The sequence below is a fragment of the Suncus etruscus genome, chromosome 5, assembly GCF_024139225.1.
Source record: "Suncus etruscus isolate mSunEtr1 chromosome 5, mSunEtr1.pri.cur, whole genome shotgun sequence".
NCBI classification, from domain to species: domain Eukaryota; kingdom Metazoa; phylum Chordata; class Mammalia; order Eulipotyphla; family Soricidae; genus Suncus; species Suncus etruscus.
The window spans coordinates 117835461-117849091 of record NC_064852.1 but is presented as its reverse complement, the minus strand read 5'-3'; the positions used below and the strand labels follow the sequence as shown (position 1 = coordinate 117849091).

At 40.1% G+C, this 13631-nt stretch overlaps 1 non-coding gene across 1 annotated transcript; it reads left to right on the top strand.

Moving 5' to 3' along the window:
* Nucleotides 1-2948: 2948 nt before the first annotated feature.
* Nucleotides 2949-3050, top strand: LOC126009787 (U6 spliceosomal RNA). Its single transcript, XR_007495990.1, has one exon. It is a non-coding gene; the product is annotated as a U6 spliceosomal RNA (small nuclear RNA).
* The last annotated feature ends 10581 nt before the right edge of the window (nt 3051-13631 follow it).

Genomic DNA, 13631 nt, shown 5'->3' with positions numbered 1-13631 from the left:
TTTATATCTAGATATATATATATTTTAATTATGAGCTGTGGGCTGGAGAGATAGTACAGTCAATCAATTCAGTTGATCTCAAGAAAGTACAGCATGGAAAGCTGTACTACAGGCTTGAATGTATTGAGGAAATGAGCTGTTTGTTCAGTTCTACAATTCATCATTTCCATATAATTTTTGTTTTTGTTTTTGTTTTTAGCAATGCTGAGGGTTTATTCCTAACTCTGCACCCAGGGATTATTATGGTGGTGCTCTCAGGACTGTGCAGGCTACTGGTGTTGAACTCAGGTTGGCCCATACAAGGCAAGGGCCCTGTTCACTTTACTACCTCTCTCTCACTCACTTCCATCCATGTGAGTTTTTTTTTTCTATGTATCTGAAACCCTCAGAGGAATGAAACAAGAATAGTGGTATAAGATAATCACTGGTGGGCTGGAGCGATAACACAGTGGAAGGGTGTTTGCCTTACTTGTGGCTAACTGGGTTCAATCCCCAGCATCCAAAAGGATCCTCAGAGCCTGCCAGGAGTAATTTCTGAGTATAGAGCCAGGAGTAACTCTGAGCACAGCCTTTCATATCTGAAAGGGGAAATGCTCTTTAGCACCCTCTTGCCATACTAAGACCAACATAGTGACTATATTAGCTGACCATAAGGATACTCAACTGACACTCCCTTTCCAGAGCACAACTTTAACATTTATCACATTTGATATTCTCAGAAATCCTACCTGGAAGATACTGCATCATTGACTGAAAGGGGCACACAGCTGCCTCAGAAACCCTATTGTGTGTTGGCACTGAAGGACTGGTTTTCAGTAGCTACCTCGTTCCTTCCCTGGCTACATCCCACACACATCTATATACTAAAGCACTAGGGGACCTCAGCAGTTAGTCAGTCCTGCCTCGTTTCCAGGCTCCAAACGTAGACCCACGTTGGTGAATACATTCGTACATGATTTCCCCCAGTGCACGCAACAGTTCTGGATGGAAGTGGTATAATGGTACCCAGAAAATAGCACAAATGAGAACAGGAAGACTCAGAAAGTTTTCACCATTTGCTCTACTCTAGGATTTAGTGACAGAATCAAGATGAGCATCCAAATTCGTCAGCCACCAAGGTCCATGTTTCCTTTTTTTGTTTGGTTGGTTTTTGTTTGTTTGGTTTTGGGTCACACCCGGCAGCGTTCAGGGGTTACTTCTGGCTATAAACTCAGAAATCTTTCTGTCAGGCTCAGGGGACCATATGGGATGTTGGGATTCAAACCACCATCCTTCCACATGGAAGGCAAACGCCCTACCTCCATGTTATCTCTTTGGGCCAAGGTCCCTGTTTCTAATCAAGGTCAGATATTCTTTTTTGGGTGCTAGAGTGATAGCATAGCAGGGAGGGCATTTGCCATGCACACAGCTTACCAGGGTACTATACCTGGCATCCCATATGGTCCCCAAGCCTGTCAAGACTGATACCTGAGCACAGAGCAGGACGTAACCCCAGATTACAACCGGGTATGCCCCCCCCAAATAAAAGATATTTTCTCCTGCAAAAATATAAGTTATCTTGAAAAATCCTTTTTAACATCTTCCTAAGCACCAATAAAGTCAACCATCTTTTCTCTGTCACCCACTTACCTCCCATGTTCCAGAGATGTCATTTTCCACAAGGAAGCCCATCTCTTTTAAGTCGTCTTGGGTAATATTTGTTGACAGTTTGTAGAGCAATTGTCTAAAACAGAACAAAAATTACAATCGCAGTGTATGCAAAACATCAGAATAGGGGCCGGCGAGGTGGCGCTAGAGGTAAGGTGTCTGCCTTGCAAGCACTAGCCAAGGAAGGACAGCAGTTCAATCCTCCAGTGTCCCATGTGGTCCCCCCAAGCCAGGGGCAATTTCTGAGTGCTTAGCCAGGAGTACCCCCTGAGCATCAAACGGGTTTGGCCCGAAAAACAAAAAACAAAAACAAAAAAAAAAAAAACATCAGAATAAATCAAGTGGTTCTACAAACATTACCTCCATTGAAAGATAATGATAAATAATCACAATTCCTTTTTTTTTTTTTTTTTTTTTTGCCTATTATGAGGGTGAGGTTTGGGGAGTGAGCCTTAAACTTTTTATGTGTGCTAGGTGGGTCCTGGGATCTCCTCCTTGTGTTCAAAAGTTCAATTTGATCCCTGAAATTGTGCAGTGTTGGGGGCCACTAGGGTGATCCTGATGGTGTTTAGTAACTGCCATAGCCAAATCAGACAGTGTAGACAGTGTAGAGGCCCCAAGTTTCGTGATTTTGGGGAGTGGCATGTGGTACCAGGGTCTTTGCTTGTGCCCCTAATACTTATGCTATTTCCTGGCTCTAAGCAATGAGGGGTGTGTGTGTGTGTGTGTGTGTGTGTGTGTGTGTGTGTGTGTGTGTGTGAGAGAGTGAGAGAGAGAGAGAGAGTGAGAGAGAGAGAGAGAGAGAGAGAGAGAGAGAGAGAGAGAGAATATATTGGGGACAGAGTCTCTCAAGCTTCTCAAGCAGTACTCAGGAAGCCAAGGGACTCTCCCAGCAATACTCAGTAAACTGGGTCTGTGATTCCATGCAAGAGCCAAGGATGCATTTCTGGGTAATACCAGACCACATAGCTATGCTTGGATGTCTCAAAGGTCCTACCTAGTGGTGCTAGGGGCCGTGTAATTCCTGATATTGAATTTGCCTGAGTGTTATGAGCTGATACCATGCACTGTCTCCCTGAAACTCTGAATCAGAAGACAATAATTTTTTTGATTTTTAGTCCACACTCGACAGTGTCAGGGGTTACTTCTGGCTCTGCCTGCAGAAATTATTTCTGGCAGATTCAGGATGCTATGGATCAAACCATTTAGGTCATGTGCAAGGCCAATGTTCTGCCCACTATGCTTAAGACTCAGGAGACAACTTTTATTTCCACTTTATAAATTCAAAAACAAAATTTCTAGTCCTTGCTTCGGCAGCACATATACTAAAATTGGAATGGTACAGAGAAGATTAGCATGGTCCCTGTGCAACGATGACACGCAAATTTAAAAACTAAATTTCTGAGCTTCAAAGAGACCTAGTCCATCATGATATCTAGTAAACCATGTGAGTGGGTCTTCTGATCCAGTGTTCTTGCTCACAACTAAAAGACAGGATGCTGTTTTGGCAAGCCCCCAAGATCCTGATTCACCCCAGATCTTTGTGTTTCCTTCCAAGTCACTGATAGGCTATAAAATAACATCTCTCTGGGAGCTAAAGACATAGTAAAATAGATAGAATGTTTTGCGCATGGCCAAACCAGATTTGATCTTTGGTACCCTTATGGTCCCCTAAGCACCACCAGGAGAGGCTGTTGAATGTAGAAATAGGAGTAATCCATAAAAAACAGTCAGATGTGCCTCTCCACTACCAAATAAAATAATGTCTCAAACACTGTTTCTTGTGTAGTTGATTGAGGTTAGTGATTTACCAGTGAAATTTCAGAAGCTGAACTGTCTTGATCTTGAACAATGGTAAGTCCATTATCTATGTATTTCCTTCTCTATTTCACCTCTGTATGTATTCGATCCCACAACTGAATGTGGCATAAATTACATGCCCCTATTGCAGGTCACATCTTTCTTATCCTATTTGTCCTATGAATGCTCATTTTTTTCTCTTTTCAAATCCTGCAAAAGAATGAACACACCAGCTACTCATTCCCGAGTCAAGAGGGTAGGTGAGCTCAGTCCAAGGCCTGGAGCACAGGCTGGCCTCTGGGAGTCAGGCTCCTTAGTAAGATGGGGGGACACCCCATTATGCCCTGCCTGCAACTTTCTACACTGCCAGGTCAACGCTAAGCTTTCACCACCACATTTGTCATTCTACTTCTTATGTCCTTAGCTCTTGAAGCTCATCATCTCATACTATAGAAATGATCCCTGAAAGTATAGTCTTAGAAGCTCATCATCTCAAAGATAAGATCAACTGCCATCCTGTCTCAATAAAAGACCTCTTCACCTGAACAATGAGATCTTCCCTTGTCTCTCCACATCTTCTATCTTGTAGCTGAGTGTCTGCAGGAGTGACTTCTTGACCATGGTGAGAAGTTCTACCAGTACAATATAGTCTTTCTCAGTCATTTCCTTCTCTGTCAGCAGCAGATGGAAAACATCCAAGGCTCTTGTGCATCTCTTCAGCTTTCCTTGACTCACCAAATCTCGACAGAGAAATTTCAGAGCTGCCACATTGTCATCGTCCAGTTGGGAATCAATATTCACAAGGGTTTTTAGGAAGTTGTATTTCTCTCTGAGAAGTGCAAAGGAAGAGCAGCACGTTAGCAAGGAGTGCAAGTAGCAAGTAGTGGAAGTGCACTGACTCCCACACAGCCTCTGGATCCGGCCTTCTCAGTCACTGAATTGCAGGGAAATAACTCTTGGGTCTGAGCGTTCACTCAGCTCAACTGAGCACATGATCTCCATGAAGAGGCCAGTTGGACCTCCAGCATCACAGGGTCTCCTGGGCATGAGCAGGAGTGACCCCTGAGGGCCTAGCCCAGAGTAGCCCTTAGGCAGCCTTAGGTGTGCCCTCCCAGAAACCAAAACCAAAACCAAAGACAAGTAGCTGTTGCAGACCCGGAGTGAGATTTTGCAGCTTTGCTCACCTCCCTATCTCTCATTTCCTGATTTCCTGAAGCTTACCATCTCTTGGTTAGAATTGCTGGACCACCCTATGATTATAAGGTTGTTCATAATACAGTTTGGCTTAGTTTTTTTTTCACAGTTACAAAGTTGTTTATGATTGAGTTTCAGTCTTATAATTTCCAACACCCATAACTATTGCACATTTCCTGCCACCAATGTCCCCAGTTTCCTTCCAGCCCTCCTTCCTTGCTTGCCTCTGTGGTAGACCTTTCTCTTTCTCTTTCTCTCTCTCTCTCCTTCTCTCCCTCTTCCTTTTTTAATTTTAGACACTTTATTTTGTACTATTTTATGGAAAGGGTATCATGCCTATCACCTTATCTCTTTTCAGCACACAGTTCTTGTCTCAAGGGAATATTTCCCATTTTAATCGTCATTACTGTCCATTCTCTGCCCCAGCTGAACTCCTTAACTATCTTTTAAATAGCTTTATTAAAGCACAATGATTACAAACATGTTTGTAGATGGGTTTTAGTTATAAAAAAAAAAGAACACACACACACACACACCCTTTAACTCCCTCCACCCCCACTCCTTACCTGTATTTAAGACAGGCATTCTATTTCTCTCACTCACTACCATTGTCATGGTAGTTGTCAGTGTAGATTTCTCTAATTGGACTCACCACTCTTCGCAGTAAGCTTCATAGTGTGAGCCTGTCCTTCCAGCCCTCATCTCTATTGTCTTTGTGCATTATTACAATAGTGTCTTATTTTTCTTAAATCCCACAGATGAGTGAGACTATTCTATGTCTATCTTCCTCTGACTTATTTCACTCAGCATTATAGTTTCCATGTCCATTCATGTTTAAGAAAAATGCATGATTTCATTCTTTCTGATGCTGCATAGTATTCCATTATATACATGTACCAGTTTCTTTAGCCACTCATCTGTTGTTGGGCATCTGGATAGTTTCCAGATTCTGGTTATTGTAAATAGTGTCCCCCACTATTTGTGACAAGCTTCCTACCATGAACTGGTCCTCCTGGTCCTTGTCTATATTGTCTAGACCATCCTATGTTGATCACAGATTTATCCTCACCTGAACACCAAGATGTTCTTTCTGGAAGACAAATACTCCTCAGATAGGTTTTGGAAGTCTTTCAAGTGCTCTAACAGTGGCTTCTTGATCACATAGAGGATTTCTCCTAGGAGAATGGTGTTGTCCTTACTCAAATGATCATATTGCCGGAAAAGATCAAAAATTTCCAAGGCACTTTTGCATTCTTCCATATTTCTCTGAGTCACTAATTCTAGGTGGGTAACTAGAAACTTTATACACTCCACATCCTCAGACCCCAGTTGAGAATCAATATTCAAAAGCTTTCTTCGAAAATGATTGTCTAAGTTTTGATCTTCTGAGGCCATGATTATCTGAAAATGGCAGAGAAAACGAGCATATTAGAGACCAAAAATGTGCAGCGAGCAACCTCTCACACCAGCATACAGATCTTCCTGCTAGAAGTTCTAGATATTCCGAAAAATAAACTATTGTCCAAGAGACAACCTAACAGGCATAGAGAGCATGCTTTGCACACAGGTGGTCAATTTTGATCCCATGTACTCCACAGTCCCCTGGAATCTCTGGGAGTGATGCTTTTGGCATTGAGCTGGAGTTAGCACTTGTGCAGTGCCAGGAGAGAGACAAAGACCATCTCACTGGAAATAACTCCTGAGTACCATTAAGTAGGACCAAAAAAGCAAAAACTAGACATAAGGAAAGTTCAAATAATAAGAATGTGATTCAAAATAGTCCAGAAAGGTTGGCTTTTGTTTTCTTTCCTTTGGGTGCTTAAGGAGGGAGGCAGGATGAAGGAAATGGCCTCCCAAGAACTTCGCAGTCTGAGCTATACCTAGTACTCCAGTCTCTACCCAGGAAGCCTGACTCTGAACCTGCATGTGGACTCTAGCAGAGATGTATTGAAATTAGTTTATTCTGATTCTTCCAAATCAAAAGTGGGAGCTCATGAAACGGAAGTTCTGATGGCTATGCTATGTTCATCTCCATCTATGGCAGAAATAATACTTTAATTTATGTCATTTGTTGCTTTGATATTGCTGCACCAAGAAATATTCCTGAAACTGTGCTGAGGAATTACTCCTGGTGGTGCTCAGGGAACTATATGAGATGCTGGAATTGAACCTGGTCATCTGAGCATAAGGCAAGCACACCTTACCCACTGAACTATCACTGCAGCCCACAATTTAGGCTTTATATTTTACTAATAAATTCGCCCGCTAGTTTTATGTTGCCACAGAACAACCAGGTACTATGAGGTTACACTGCAAACCACGGTGCCAGGCCCTTCTCTCACAAATAGACTCTCTGGTTGGTGCCTGAGTCAAAGTAGGGTGGGTAGGGAATGTTTGTCTTGCATATGGCCTACCCAGGTTCAATCCTCCACATTCCATATGGTCTATGAGTCCACAACAACTGATTCCTAAGCAAAAGTCCAGGAGTGAGCCCTGAGTACTGCCAGGCATGGCCCAAAACAAGAAAGAGAGAAAAAAGAAAGAAAGAAAAAAAGAAGAAAGAAAGAACAAAAGAAAGGAAAAAAGGAAATAGAGAAAGAAAGAGAGAGAAATAAAGGAAGGAAGAAGAGAGAGACAGAAAGGAAGGAAGGAAAGAAGGAAGGAAGGAAAGAAAACAGAGAAAGAAAGACCGAAAGGAAGGAAGGAAAGAAGGAAGGAAAGAGAGAGGAAAGAAAAAGAAAGGAAGGAAGGAAGGAAGGAAGGAAGGAAGGAAGAAGAGAGAGACAGGAAGGAAGGAAGGAAAGAAGGAAGGAAGGAAGGAAGGAAGGAAGGAAAGAAAGAAAAGGAAGGAAGAGAAAGGAAGGAAGAAAGAAAAGAAGAAAGCAAGAAAGAAAGAAAAGAAAGAAAGAAGAAGAAAGAAAGAAGAAAGAAGAAAGAAAGAAAGAAAGAAAGAAAGAAAGAAGAAAGAAAGAAAAGAAAAGAAAGAAAGAAAGAGAAGAAAGAAAGAAAGAAAGAAATAGAAAGAAAGAAAGAAAGAAAGAAAGAAAGAATGAAAGATAGAAAGAAAGAAAGAAAGAAAGAAAGAAAAGAAAAGAAAGAAAGAAAGAAAAAGAAGAAAGAAAGAAAGAAGAAAGAAAGAAGAAAGAAAGAAAGAAAGAAAGAAGAAGAAAGAAAGAAAGAAAGAAAGAAAAAGAAAGAAAGAAAAAAGAAAGAAAGAAAGAAAGAAAGAAAGAAAGAGAAAGAAAGAAAGAAAGAAAAAGAAAGAAAACCACAGTACCCAGAAAGAAAAAGTGATGTTTGATAGGAGTTTCTCAATAATGTAGAAAGTCACAAATTGCCTTATCAGAATTACACCCAACTTAGATCATGAATGATGCTCTTTCTTCAGTAAATTCAGTCCTTTTAATAAATTATTTTTTTATTTTCTTATTTTTATTAATATCTTTATTTAAACACCTTGATTACAAATATGATTGTTGTTGGGTTTCAGTCATGTAAAGAACAATCCTCTTCATTAGTGCACCATTCCTATCACTGATGTCCCAAATCTCCCTCCTCCCCACCTCCTCCTCACCTGTACTCTAGACAGGCTTTCCACCTCCCTCATTCATTCATAATGTCATGATAGTTCTCAGTGTAGTTATTTCTCTAACTGCACTCAACACTTTAAGTGTTGAGCTTCATGTCCTGAGCTGGATCTTCCATCCCTCCCCTTTGTCTTTGAGGATTATTGCAAAAATGTCTTTTGTTTTTCTTTTTTTTTTTAATTTTTTTCTCTTTATTTGAATATCTTGATTACATAAATGATTGTGATAAGGTTTCAGTCATATAAAGATCACCCCTCTTCACCAGTGCAACATTCCCGCCACCAAAGTACCAAATCTCCCTCCATCCCACCCCACCCCCACCTGTACTCCAGACAGGCTTTCCAGTTCCCTCATTCACTCACTTGATTATGGTAGTTCTCAGCGTAGTTATTTCTATAACTGTGCTCACCACTCTTGTGGTGAGCTTCATGGAGTGAGCTGGTGTTCCAGCTCTCCTCTAATTGTCTCTGAGGATTGTTACAAAAATGACTTTTATTTTTCTTAAAACCCATATATGAGTGAGACTATTCTACGTCTCTCTCTCTCCCTCTGACTTATTTCACTGAGCATGATAGATTCCATGTACATCCATGTATAGGAAAATTTCATGACTTCATCTCTCCTGATGGCTGCATAATATTCCATTGTGTATATGTACCACAGTTTCTTTAGCCATTCGTCTGTTGAAGGGCATCTTGGTTGTTTCCAGAGCCTGGCTATTGTGAATAGTGCTGCAATAAATATAGGTGTGAGGAAGGGGTTTTTGTATTGTATTCTTGTGCTCCTAGGGTATATCCCTAGGAGTGGAATAGCTGGGTCGAATGGGAGCTCAATTTCCAGTTTTTGAAGAAACCTCCATATCGCTTTCCATAGAGGCTGTACTAGACGGCATTCCCACCAGCAGTGGATAAGAGTTCCTTTCTCTCCACATCCCTGCCAGCACTGATTGTTCTCATTCTTTGTGATGTGCGCCAATCTCTGTGGTGTGAGGTGGTATCTCATCGTTGTTTTGATTTGCATCTCTGATGATTAGTGACGAGGAGCATTTTTTCATGTGTCTTTTGGCCATTTGTATTTCTTTTTTATCAAAGTGTCTGTTCATTTCTTCTCCCCATTTTTTGATGGGATTAGATGTTTATTTTTGTAAAGTGCTGTCAGTGCCCTGTATATTTTGGATATTAGCCCCTTATCTGAAGGATGTTGGGTGAATAGTTTCTCCCTCTCAGTGGGTGACTCTTGTATTCTGGGCACTATTTCTTTTGAGGTGCAGAAGCTTCTCAGTTTAATGTATTCCCATCTGTTAATCTCTGCTTCCACTTGTTTGGAAAGTGCAGTTTCCTCCTTGAAGATACCTTTAGTCTCAATGTCATGGAGTGTTTTACCGACGTGTTGTTCTATATACCTTATGGTATCTGGTCTGATATCAAGGTCTTTAATCCATTTGGATTTACCTTCGTACATGATGTTAACTGGGGGTCTATGTTCGCTTTTTTGCAAGTCACTAACCAGTTCTGCCAGCACCACTTGTTGAAAAGATTTTTCTTGCTCCACTTAGGATTTCTTGCTCCTTTGTCAAAAATTAGGTAATTGTATGCCTGGGGAATGTTCTCTGAGAACTCAAGCCTATTCCACTGATCTGAGGGTCTGTCTTTATTCCAATACCATGCTGTTTTAATAACTATTGCTTTGTAGTACAGTTTAAAGTTGGGGAAAGTAATGCCTCCCATTTTCCTTTTCCCTAGGAGTGCTTTAGCTATTCGAGGATGTTTATTGTTCCAGATGAACTTCATAAGTGTTTGATCCACTTCTTTGAAGAATGTCATGGGTATTTTTAAGGGGATCGCATTAAATCTGTATAATGCTTTGGGGAGTATTGCCATTTTAATTATGTTAATCCTGCCAAGCCATGAGCAGGGTAAGTGTTTCCATTTCCGTGTGTCCTCTCTGATTTCTTGGAGCAGGGCTTTATAGTTTTCTTTGTATAGGTCCTTCACGTCTTTGGTCAAGTTGACTCCAAGATATTTGAGTTTGTGTGGCACTATTGTGAATGGGATTGCCTTCCTGACTTCCATCTCTTCACTATTATTATTGGTGTATAAAAAGGCCATTGATTTCTGTGTGTTAATTTTGTAGCCTGCCACCTTGCTATATGAATCTATTGTTTCTAGAAGCTTTTTGGTAGAGTCTTTAGGGTTTTCTAAGTAGAGTATCATGTCATCTGCAAACAATGAGAGCTTGACTTCTTCCTTTCCTATCTGAATTCCCTTGATATCTTTTTCTTGCCTGATCGCTATAGCAAGAACTTCCAGTACTAAGTTGAAGAGGAGTGGTGAGAGCGGACAGCCTTGTCTTGTACCCGAATTTAGAGGAAAGGCTTTTAGTTTTTCTTCATTGAGGATAATATTTGCCATTGGCTTGTGGAAGATGGCTTCAACTAGATTGAGAAAGGTTCCTTCCATTCCCATCTTGCTGAGAGTTTTGATCAAGAATGGGTGTTGGACCTTATCAAATGCTTTCTCTGCATCTATTGATATGATCATGTGATTTTTATTTTTCTTGTTGTTGATGTTGTGTATGATGTTAATAGATTTACGGATGTTAAACGATCCTTGCATTCCTGGGATGAAGCCTACTTGGTCGTAGTGTATGATCTTCTTGATGATGCATTGGATCCTATTTGCCAGGATTTTGTTGAAGATCTTTGCATCAGCATTCATCAGGGATATTGGTCTGTAATTTTCTTTTTTGGCAGCGTCTCTGTCTGGTTTTGGTATCAAGGTAATGTTGGCTTCATAAAAGCTGTTTGGGAGAGTTCCCTTTTTTCAATTCCATGGAAGAGTCTGGCTAGGATTGGTAGTAGCTCCTCTTGAAATATTTGAAAAAATTCATTAGGAAAACCATCTGGGCCTGGGCTTTTCTTTTTTGGTAGATGTTTGATTACAGTTTCAATTTCCTCAGTAGTGATGGGGGTGTTTAGATATGCTACATCCTCCTTACTTAAATGTGGAAGGTTATAAGTGTCCAAGAATTTTTCCATTTCTTCTAGGTTCTCATGTTTTGTAGCATAAAGTTTCTCAAAGTAGCCTCTGATTATCCTTTGGATCTCTGCAATTTCTGTTGTGATCTCCCCCTTTTCATTTCTAATACGGGTTATCAGATTTCTCTTTCTCTCTTTCTTTGTGAGTTTTTGCCAATGGTCTATCAATCTTGTTTATTTTTTCAAAGAACCAGCTTCTGCTTTCGTTGATCTTTCGGATTGCTTTTTGGTTTTTCCACTTCATTGAGTTCCGCTTTCAACTTTATTATTTCCTTTTGTCTCCCTATTTTTTGGTTCCTTTTGTTGGTCTTTTTCTAATTGTTTTAGCTGCGCCATTAAGTTATTCAGGTATGCTCCTTCTTCCTTCCTGATGTGTGCTTGTAGAGCTATAAATTTTCCTCTCAGGATTGCTTTTGCTGTGTCCCATAGATTCTGGCAGTTTGTGTCTTCATTATCATTTGTTTCCAGGAAAGTTTTGATTTCCTTTTAGATTTCATCTCGGACCCACTGGTTGTTCAGTAGCAGGGTGTTTAGTTTCCAATTATTAAAGTTTTTCTTCTGTGTGGCTTTGTAGTTCACATCTAATTTCAGAGCCTTGTGGTCAGCAAAGGTAGCCTGCAAGATTTCTATCCTCTTGATTTTATGGAGGTATGTTTTATGTGTCAGCATGTAGTCTATTCTGGAGAATGACCCATGTACATTGGAAAAAGAATGTGTATCCAGGTTTTTTGGGATGGAGTGTCCTGTATATATCTAGTAGTCCTCTTTCTTCCATAACTCTTTTCAGGGCTAGTATGTTTTTGTTGGGTTTCAGTCTGGTTGACCTATCAAGTGTTGATAGGGCTGTGTTGAAGTCTCCCACAATGATTGTGTTATTATTGATTTCTTCTTTCAGATTTTTTCATTTGTTGTATGGCCATTTGTATTTCTTCTTTATCAATGTGTCTGTTCATTTTTTCTCCCCATTTTTGATGGGATTATATGTTTTTTTTTATTTTTTTTTTGGGATTATATGTTTTTATCTTGTAAATTTTTGTCAGTGCCTTGTATATATTGAATATTAGCCCCTTATCTGATGGGTAATGGGTGAATAGTTTCTCCCACTCAATAGCTGGCTCTTGTATTCGGGCACTATTTCCTTTGAGGTGCAGAAGCTTCTCAACTTAATATAGTCCCATCTGTTTATCTCTGCTTCCACTAGTTTGGAGAGTGCTGTTTTCTTCTGCCTTTAGTCTCAATATCATGGAATGTTTTACCTACGTGTTGTTCTATATACCTTATGGTTTCAGGTCTGATATCAAGGTCTTTAATCCATTTGGATTTTACTTTCGTACATGGTGTTAGCTGGGGTCTAATTCTCTTTTTTGCAGTGGCTTGCCAGTTGTGCCAACACCACCTGTTAAAGAAGCTATCCTTGCTCCATTTATGATTTCTTGCTCCTTTATAAAAAAAAAAAGTAGGTGATTGTATGTCTGGGGAACATTCTCTGAGTACTCAAGCCTATTCCACTAATCTGAGGGTCTGTCTTTATTCCAATACCATGCTGCTTTGATAACTATTGTTTTGTAATACAGTTTAAAGTTGGGGAAAGTAATGCCTCCCATATTTATTTGCCCAAGGAGCACTTTAGCTATTCGAGGGTGTTTACTGTTCCAAATGAATTTCAGAAGTTTTTGAAGCACTTCTTTGAAGAATATCATGGGTATATTTAGAGGAATCATATTAAATCTGTACAATGCTTTGGGGAGAATTGCCATTTTAATTATGTTAATTCTTCCAATCTATGAGCAGGATATGTGTTTCCATTTCCTGGTGTCACTTTTATTTCTTGACGCAGGGTTTTATAGTTTTCATTGTATAAGTCCTTCACGTCTTTAGTCAAGTTGACTTTAAGATATTTGAATTTGTATGGCACTACTGTGAATGGGGTTGTTTTCTTTTTTTCTCTTTTTTTTTTTTTTTGGTTTTTGGGTCACACCCAACAGGTCTCAGAGGTTTTGCCTGGCTCTATGTTCAGAAATCATTCTTGCAGTCTTGGGGGACCATATGAGATGCCAGGATTCAAACCACCAACCTTCTGCATGCAAGGCCAATGCCTTACTTCCATGCTATCTCTCCGGTCCCAGGGGGTTGTTTTCTTAATGTCCATTTCTTCCCTATCAATATTTGTGTATAATAAGGCCATTGATTTTTGTGTGTTAATTTTGTAGCCAGCCACATTGCTAAATAAGTATTGTTTCTAGCTTTTTCCTTGTCTTTAGGGTTTTCTAAGTAGAGTATCATGTCATCTGCAAACAGTGAGAGCTTGACAGACAAACATACACGCAAAACTTATACACAAAAATGACAATAAATCCCATGACAAT